Below are 8,750 nucleotides of genomic sequence, written 5' to 3'. Positions count from 1 at the left end.
GTCCGCCAAGTGGTTCTGGCGTAGCAGGCAGGTGATTTTGCATGTCCGGCAATGGTTCCGGCGAGTCGAGCCGGTGGTTCCGGAATGTCCGGCGGGTGGTTCCGGCATGTCCGGCAGGTGGTTCCGGAATGTCCAGCATGTGGTTCCAGCATGCCCTGCAGGTGATTCCGGAGAGTCCGGCATGTGGTTCTGGCACCTCTGAGAGGTGGTTCCGGCATTCCCGGCAGTTGGTTACGGAGTGTCTGCCGAGTGGTTCTGGAGTTGCCGGCAGGTGATTCAGGCGTATCCAGCAGGTGGTTCTGGGGAGTGGATCAGGTGGTTCTGGCATACTCGGCAGGTCGTACCGGCGCGTCCGGAACATGGTTCTGGCAAGTCTGAGAGGTGGTTCCGGCATGCCCGACAGGTGATTCCGGAGTGTTCGCCAAGTGGTTCTGGCGTAGCCGGCAGGTCATTTTGCATGTCCGGCGGTGGTTCCGGCGAGTCGAGCCGGTGGTTGCGGCGTATCCAGCAGGTGTTTCCGGTCTGTCCGGCAGGTGGTTCTGGCGTGACCGGCACGAGGTTCTGGTACGTCTGATAGTTGGTTCCGGCATGCCCGACAGGTGATTCCGGAGTGTCCGCCACGTGGTTCTGGCATACCCGGCAGGTGATTTTGGCATGTCAGGCAGGTGTTTCTTGCAAGTCGAGCATTTGGCTCAGGCATGCTCAGCAGGTGCTTCCGGCGTTTCTGGCACGCGGTTCTGGTGTGTCTGAGAGCTGGTTCTGGCATGTCCGGCAGATGATTCCGGAGTGTCCACCAAGTGGTTGTGGCATACCCGGCAGGTGATTTTAGCGTGTCAGGTAGGTGGTTCCGGTGAGTCGAGTAGGTGGTTCCGGCGTGCTCGGCAGGTGGTTCAGGCGGGTCTGGCAGGTGGTTTCGGTCTGTTCGGGGTGTGGTTCCGGCATCTCAGGCACATGGTTCTGGCACGTCTGATAGGTGGTTCCGGCCGGCCCGACAGGTGTTTCCATGGTGTCAGCCAAGTGGTTCTGGCATAGCTGGCAGGTGATGCTGGCGTGACCGGCAGGTGGTTCCAGCCAGCCCGGCAGGTGATTCCGAAGCGTTCACCAAATGGTTGTGGCGTCGCCGGCAGGTGATTTTGGCGTGTCCAGCAGGTGGATTTGGCGAGCCGAGCAGGTGGTTCTGGCGTGCTCGGCAGGTGCTTCCGGTGTCATTTGAATGTGGTTCCGGCATGTCTGAGAGGTGGTTCCGCCATGCCCGGCAGGTGATTCCGGAGTGTTCGCCAAGTGGTTCTGGCGTATCCGGCAGGTGATTTTGCATGTCCGGCAATGGTTCCGGCGAGTCGAGCCGGTGGTTCCGGCATGTCCGGCAGGTGGTTCCGGCATGCCCGGCAAGTGATTCCGGAGTGTCCGGCATGTGGTTCTGGCACCTCTGAGAGGTGGTTCCGGCATGCCCGGCAGGTGATACCGGAGTGTTCGCCAAGTGGTTCTGGCGTAGCCGGCAGGTGATTTTGCATGTCCGGCAATGGTTCCGGCGAGTCGAGCCGGTGGTTCCGGAATGTCCGGCAGGTGGTTCCGGCATGTCCGGCAGGTGGTTCCGGCATGTCCAGCATGTGGTAACAGCATGCCCGGCAGGTGATTCCGGAGTGTCCGGCATGTGGTTCTGGCACCTCTGAGAGGTGGTTCCGGCATGCCCGGCAGGTGAAACCGGAGTCTCCGGCATTTGGTTCTGGCACCTCTGAGAGGTGGTTCCGGAATGCCTGGCCTGTGATTCCGGAGTGTCTGCCGAGTGGTTCTGGCGTAGCCGGCAGTTGATTTTGGCGTGTCCACTAGGTGGTTCTGGGGAGTGGATCAGCTGGTTCCGGCATACTCGGCACGTGGTACCGGCGTGTCCAGAACATGGTTCTGGCAAGTCTGAGAGGTGGTTCCGGCACGCCCGACAGGTGATTCCGGAGCGTCCGCCAAGTGTTTCTGGCGTACCCGGCAGGTGATTTTCCCCTGTTCGACAGGTGTATCTTGCGAGTCGAGCAGGTGGCTGAGGCATGCTCAGCTGGTGCTTCCGGCGTCTCTGGCACGTGGTTCTGGTGTGTCTGAGAGCTGGTTCTGGCATGTCCGGCAGATGATTCCGGAGTGTCCACCAAGTGGTTCTTGTATACCTGGCAGGTGATTTTGGCGTGTCAGGAAGTTGGTTCCAGCTAGTTGAGCAGTTGGCTCAGGCGTGCTTGCCAGGGGCTTCAGGCGGGTCTGGCAGGTGGTTTCGGTCTGTTCGGGGAGTGGTTCCGGCATCTCAGGCTCATGGTTCTGGCACGTCTGAGAGGTGGTTCCGGCCGGCCCGACAGGTGTTTCCAGGTGTCCACCAAGTGGTTCTGGCATAGCTGGCAGGTGATGTTGGCGTGACCAGCAGGTGGTTCCAGCAAGCCCGGCAGGTGATTCCGAAGAGTTCACCAAATGGTTGTGGCGTAGCCGGCAGGTGATTTTGGCGTGTCAAGCAGGTGGTTTTGGCGAGTCGAGCAGGTGGTTCTGGCGTGCTCGGCCGGTGCTTCCGGTGTCATTGGCATGTGGTTCCGGCATGTCTGAGAGGTGGTTCCGGCATGCCCGGCAGGGGGTTCCGGAGTGTCTGCCGAGTGGTTCTGGAGCCAGCCCGGCAGGTGATTCCGAAGAGTTCACCAAATGGTTGTGGCGTAGCCGGCAGGTGATTTTGGAATGTCAGGAAGTTGGTTCCGGCTAGTTGAGCAGGTGGATCAGGCGTGCTCGCCAGGGGCTTCAGGCGGGTCTGGCAGGTGGTTTCGGTCTGTTCGGGGAGTGGTTCCGGCATCTCAGGCACATGGTTCTGGCACGTCTGAGAGGTGGTTCCGGCCGGCCGGAGAGGTGTTTCCGGAGTGTCCGCCAAGTGGTTCTGGCGTAGCTGAAAGGTGATGTTGGCGTGACCGGCAGGTGGTTCCAGCCAGCCCGGAAGGTGATTCTGGAGTGTCTGCCGTGTGGTTCTGGCGTAGCTGGCAGGTGATTTTGGCGTGTACAGCAGGTGGTTCCGGCGAGCTCGGCAGGTGGTACCAGCATGTCCGGAACAAGGTTCTTGAACGTCTGAGAGATGGTTCCGGCATGCCCGGCAGGTGATTCGGGAGTGTCCGGCATGTGGTTCTGGCACCTCTGAGAGGTGGTTCCGGCATGCCCGGCATGTGATTCCGGAGTGTTCGGCATGTGGTTCTGGCACCTCTGAGAGGTGGTTCCGGCATGCCCGGCAGGTGGTTCCGGAGTGTCTGCCGAGTGGTTCTGGCGTAGTCGGCAGGTGATTCTGGCGTGTCCAGCAGGTGGTTCTGGGGAGTGGATCAGGTGGTTCCGGCATACTCGGCAGGTGGTACCGGCGTGTCCGGAACATGGTTCTGGCAAGTCTGAGAGGCGGTTCCGGCATGCCCGACAGGTGATTCCGGAGTGTCCGCCACATGGTTCTGGCGTACCCGGCAGGTGATTGTGGCGTGTCTGGCAGGTGCTTCTTGCAAGTCGAGCATTTGGCTCAGGCATGCTCAGCAGGTGCTTCCGGCATGTCTGGCACGTGGTTCTGGTTTGTCTGAGAGCTGGTTCTGGCATGTCCGGGAGATGATTCCGGAGTGTCCACCAAGTGGTTGTGGCATACCCGGCAGGTGATTTTAGCGTGTCAGGTAGGTGGTTCCAGCGAGTCGAGTAGGTGGTTCCGGCGTGCTCGGAAGGTGGTTCAGGCGGGTCTGGCAGGTGGTTTCGTCTGTTCGGGGTGTGGTTCCGGCATCTCAGGCACATGGTTCTGGCACGTCTGACAGATGGTTCCGGCATGCCCGGCAGGTGATTCGGGAGTCTCCGGCATGTGGTTCTGGCACCTCTGAGAGGTGGTTCCGGCATGCCCGGCAGGTGATTCCGGAGATGTCCGGCATTTGGTTCTGGCACCTCTGAGCCGTGGTTCCGGAATGCCTGGCATGTGATTCCCGAGTGTCTGCCGAGTGGTTCTGGCGTAGCCGGCAGGTGATTTTGGCGTGTCCAGCAGGTGGTTCCGGCAAGCTCGGCAGGTGGTTCCGGCATGTCCGGAACATGGTTCTGGCAAGTCTGAGAGATGGTTCCGGCATGCCCGGCAGGTGATTCCGGAGTGTCCGGCATGTGGTTCTGGCACCTCTGAGAGGTGGTTCCGGCATTCCCGGCAGTTGGTTACGGAGTGTCTGCCGAGTGGTTCTGGAGTTGCCGGCAGGTGATTCAGGCGTATCCAGCAGGTGGTTCTGGGGAGTGGATCAGGTGGTTCTGGCATACTCGGCAGGTCGTACCGGCGCGTCCGGAACATGGTTCTGGCAAGTCTGAGAGGTGGTTCCGGCATGCCCGACAGGTGATTCCGGAGTGTTCGCCAAGTGGTTCTGGCGTAGCCGGCAGGTCATTTTGCATGTCCGGCGGTGGTTCCGGCGAGTCAAGCCGGTGGTTGCGGCGTATCCAGCAGGTGTTTCCGGTCTGTCCGGCAGGTGGTTCTGGCGTGACCGGCACGAGGTTCTGGTACGTCTGATAGTTGGTTCCGGCATGCCCGACAGGTGATTCCGGAGTGTCCGCCACGTGGTTCTGGCATACCCGGCAGGTGATTTTGGCATGTCAGGCAGGTGTTTCTTGCAAGTCGAGCATTTGGCTCAGGCATGCTCAGCAGGTGCTTCCGGCGTTTCTGGCACGCGGTTCTGGTGTGTCTGAGAGCTGGTTCTGGCATGTCCGGCAGATGATTCCGGAGTGTCCACCAAGTGGTTGTGGCATACCCGGCAGGTGATTTTAGCGTGTCAGGTAGATGGTTCCGGCGAGTCGAGTAGGTGGTTCCGGCGTGCTCGGCAGGTGGTTCAGGCGGGTCTGGCAGGTGGTTTCGGTCTGTTCGGGGTGTGGTTCCGGCATCTCAGGCACATGGTTCTGGCACGTCTGATAGGTGGTTCCGGCCGGCCCGACAGGTGTTTCCATGGTGTCAGCCAAGTGGTTCTGGCATAGCTGGCAGGTGATGCCGGCGTGACCGGCAGGTGGTTCCAGCCAGCCCGGCAGGTGATTCCGAAGCGTTCACCAAATGGTTGTGGCGTCGCCGGCAGGTGATTTTGGCGTGTCCAGCAGGTGGATTTGGCGAGCCGAGCAGGTGGTTCTGGCGTGCTCGGCAGGTGCTTCCGGTGTCATTTGAATGTGGTTCCGGCATGTCTGAGAGGTGGTTCCGCCATGCCCGGCAGGTGATTCCGGAGTGTTCGCCAAGTGGTTCTGGCGTATCCGGCAGGTGATTTTGCATGTCCGGCAATGGTTCCGGCGAGTCGAGCCGGTGGTTCCGGCATGTCCGGCAGGTGGTTCCGGCATGCCCGGCAAGTGATTCCGGAGTGTCCGGCATGTGGTTCTGGCACCTCTGAGAGGTGGTTCCGGCATGCCCGGCAGGTGATACCGGAGTGTTCGCCAAGTGGTTCTGGCGTAGCCGGCAGGTGATTTTGCATGTCCGGCAATGGTTCCGGCGAGTCGAGCCGGTGGTTCCGGAATGTCCGGCAGGTGGTTCCGGCATGTCCGGCAGGTGGTTCCGGCATGTCCAGCATGTGGTAACAGCATGCCCGGCAGGTGATTCCGGAGTGTCCGGCATGTGGTTCTGGCACCTCTGAGAGGTGGTTCCGGCATGCCCGGCAGGTGAAACCGGAGTCTCCGGCATTTGGTTCTGGCACCTCTGAGAGGTGGTTCCGGAATGCCTGGCCTGTGATTCCGGAGTGTCTGCCGAGTGGTTCTGGCGTAGCCGGCAGTTGATTTTGGCGTGTCCACTAGGTGGTTCTGGGGAGTGGATCAGCTGGTTCCGGCATACTCGGCACGTGGTACCGGCGTGTCCAGAACATGGTTCTGGCAAGTCTGAGAGGTGGTTCCGGCACGCCCGACAGGTGATTCCGGAGCGTCCGCCAAGTGTTTCTGGCGTACCCGGCAGGTGATTTTCCCCTGTTCGACAGGTGTATCTTGCGAGTCGAGCAGGTGGCTGAGGCATGCTCAGCTGGTGCTTCCGGCGTCTCTGGCACGTGGTTCTGGTGTGTCTGAGAGCTGGTTCTGGCATGTCCGGCAGATGATTCCGGAGTGTCCACCAAGTGGTTCTTGTATACCTGGCAGGTGATTTTGGCGTGTCAGGAAGTTGGTTCCAGCTAGTTGAGCAGTTGGCTCAGGCGTGCTTGCCAGGGGCTTCAGGCGGGTCTGGCAGGTGGTTTCGGTCTGTTCGGGGAGTGGTTCCGGCATCTCAGGCTCATGGTTCTGGCACGTCTGAGAGGTGGTTCCGGCCGGCCCGACAGGTGTTTCCAGGTGTCCACCAAGTGGTTCTGGCATAGCTGGCAGGTGATGTTGGCGTGACCAGCAGGTGGTTCCAGCAAGCCCGGCAGGTGATTCCGAAGAGTTCACCAAATGGTTGTGGCGTAGCCGGCAGGTGATTTTGGCGTGTCAAGCAGGTGGTTTTGGCGAGTCGAGCAGGTGGTTCTGGCGTGCTCGGCCGGTGCTTCCGGTGTCATTGGCATGTGGTTCCGGCATGTCTGAGAGGTGGTTCCGGCATGCCCGGCAGGGGGTTCCGGAGTGTCTGCCGAGTGGTTCTGGAGCCAGCCCGGCAGGTGATTCCGAAGAGTTCACCAAATGGTTGTGGCGTAGCCGGCAGGTGATTTTGGAATGTCAGGAAGTTGGTTCCGGCTAGTTGAGCAGGTGGATCAGGCGTGCTCGCCAGGGGCTTCAGGCGGGTCTGGCAGGTGGTTTCGGTCTGTTCGGGGAGTGGTTCCGGCATCTCAGGCACATGGTTCTGGCACGTCTGAGAGGTGGTTCCGGCCGGCCGGAGAGGTGTTTCCGGAGTGTCCGCCAAGTGGTTCTGGCGTAGCTGAAAGGTGATGTTGGCGTGACCGGCAGGTGGTTCCAGCCAGCCCGGAAGGTGATTCTGGAGTGTCTGCCGTGTGGTTCTGGCGTAGCTGGCAGGTGATTTTGGCGTGTACAGCAGGTGGTTCCGGCGAGCTCGGCAGGTGGTACCAGCATGTCCGGAACAAGGTTCTTGAACGTCTGAGAGATGGTTCCGGCATGCCCGGCAGGTGATTCGGGAGTGTCCGGCATGTGGTTCTGGCACCTCTGAGAGGTGGTTCCGGCATGCCCGGCATGTGATTCCGGAGTGTTCGGCATGTGGTTCTGGCACCTCTGAGAGGTGGTTCCGGCATGCCCGGCAGGTGGTTCCGGAGTGTCTGCCGAGTGGTTCTGGCGTAGTCGGCAGGTGATTCTGGCGTGTCCAGCAGGTGGTTCTGGGGAGTGGATCAGGTGGTTCCGGCATACTCGGCAGGTGGTACCGGCGTGTCCGGAACATGGTTCTGGCAAGTCTGAGAGGCGGTTCCGGCATGCCCGACAGGTGATTCCGGAGTGTCCGCCACATGGTTCTGGCGTACCCGGCAGGTGATTGTGGCGTGTCTGGCAGGTGCTTCTTGCAAGTCGAGCATTTGGCTCAGGCATGCTCAGCAGGTGCTTCCGGCATGTCTGGCACGTGGTTCTGGTTTGTCTGAGAGCTGGTTCTGGCATGTCCGGGAGATGATTCCGGAGTGTCCACCAAGTGGTTGTGGCATACCCGGCAGGTGATTTTAGCGTGTCAGGTAGGTGGTTCCAGCGAGTCGAGTAGGTGGTTCCGGCGTGCTCGGAAGGTGGTTCAGGCGGGTCTGGCAGGTGGTTTCGTCTGTTCGGGGTGTGGTTCCGGCATCTCAGGCACATGGTTCTGGCACGTCTGACAGATGGTTCCGGCATGCCCGGCAGGTGATTCGGGAGTCTCCGGCATGTGGTTCTGGCACCTCTGAGAGGTGGTTCCGGCATGCCCGGCAGGTGATTCCGGAGATGTCCGGCATTTGGTTCTGGCACCTCTGAGCCGTGGTTCCGGAATGCCTGGCATGTGATTCCCGAGTGTCTGCCGAGTGGTTCTGGCGTAGCCGGCAGGTGATTTTGGCGTGTCCAGCAGGTGGTTCCGGCAAGCTCGGCAGGTGGTTCCGGCATGTCCGGAACATGGTTCTGGCAAGTCTGAGAGATGGTTCCGGCATGCCCGGCAGGTGATTCCGGAGTGTCCGGCATGTGGTTCTGGCACCTCTGAGAGGTGGTTCCGGCATTCCCGGCAGTTGGTTACGGAGTGTCTGCCGAGTGGTTCTGGAGTTGCCGGCAGGTGATTCAGGCGTATCCAGCAGGTGGTTCTGGGGAGTGGATCAGGTGGTTCTGGCATACTCGGCAGGTCGTACCGGCGCGTCCGGAACATGGTTCTGGCAAGTCTGAGAGGTGGTTCCGGCATGCCCGACAGGTGATTCCGGAGTGTTCGCCAAGTGGTTCTGGCGTAGCCGGCAGGTCATTTTGCATGTCCGGCGGTGGTTCCGGCGAGTCGAGCCGGTGGTTGCGGCGTATCCAGCAGGTGTTTCCGGTCTGTCCGGCAGGTGGTTCTGGCGTGACCGGCACGAGGTTCTGGTACGTCTGATAGTTGGTTCCGGCATGCCCGACAGGTGATTCCGGAGTGTCCGCCACGTGGTTCTGGCATACCCGGCAGGTGATTTTGGCATGTCAGGCAGGTGTTTCTTGCAAGTCGAGCATTTGGCTCAGGCATGCTCAGCAGGTGTTTCCGGTCTGTCCGGCAGGTGGTTCTGGCGTGACCGGCACGAGGTTCTGGTACGTCTGATAGTTGGTTCCGGCATGCCCGACAGGTGATTCCGGAGTGTCCGCCACGTGGTTCTGGCATACCCGGCAGGTGATTTTGGCATGTCAGGCAGGTGTTTCTTGCAAGTCGAGCA

Source organism: Equus caballus, chromosome 14 (assembly GCF_041296265.1).
Source record: "Equus caballus isolate H_3958 breed thoroughbred chromosome 14, TB-T2T, whole genome shotgun sequence".
In the NCBI taxonomy this organism is placed as follows: domain Eukaryota; kingdom Metazoa; phylum Chordata; class Mammalia; order Perissodactyla; family Equidae; genus Equus; species Equus caballus.
The sequence above is the reverse complement of the archived record's forward strand: the minus strand, read 5'-3'. Positions refer to the sequence as shown.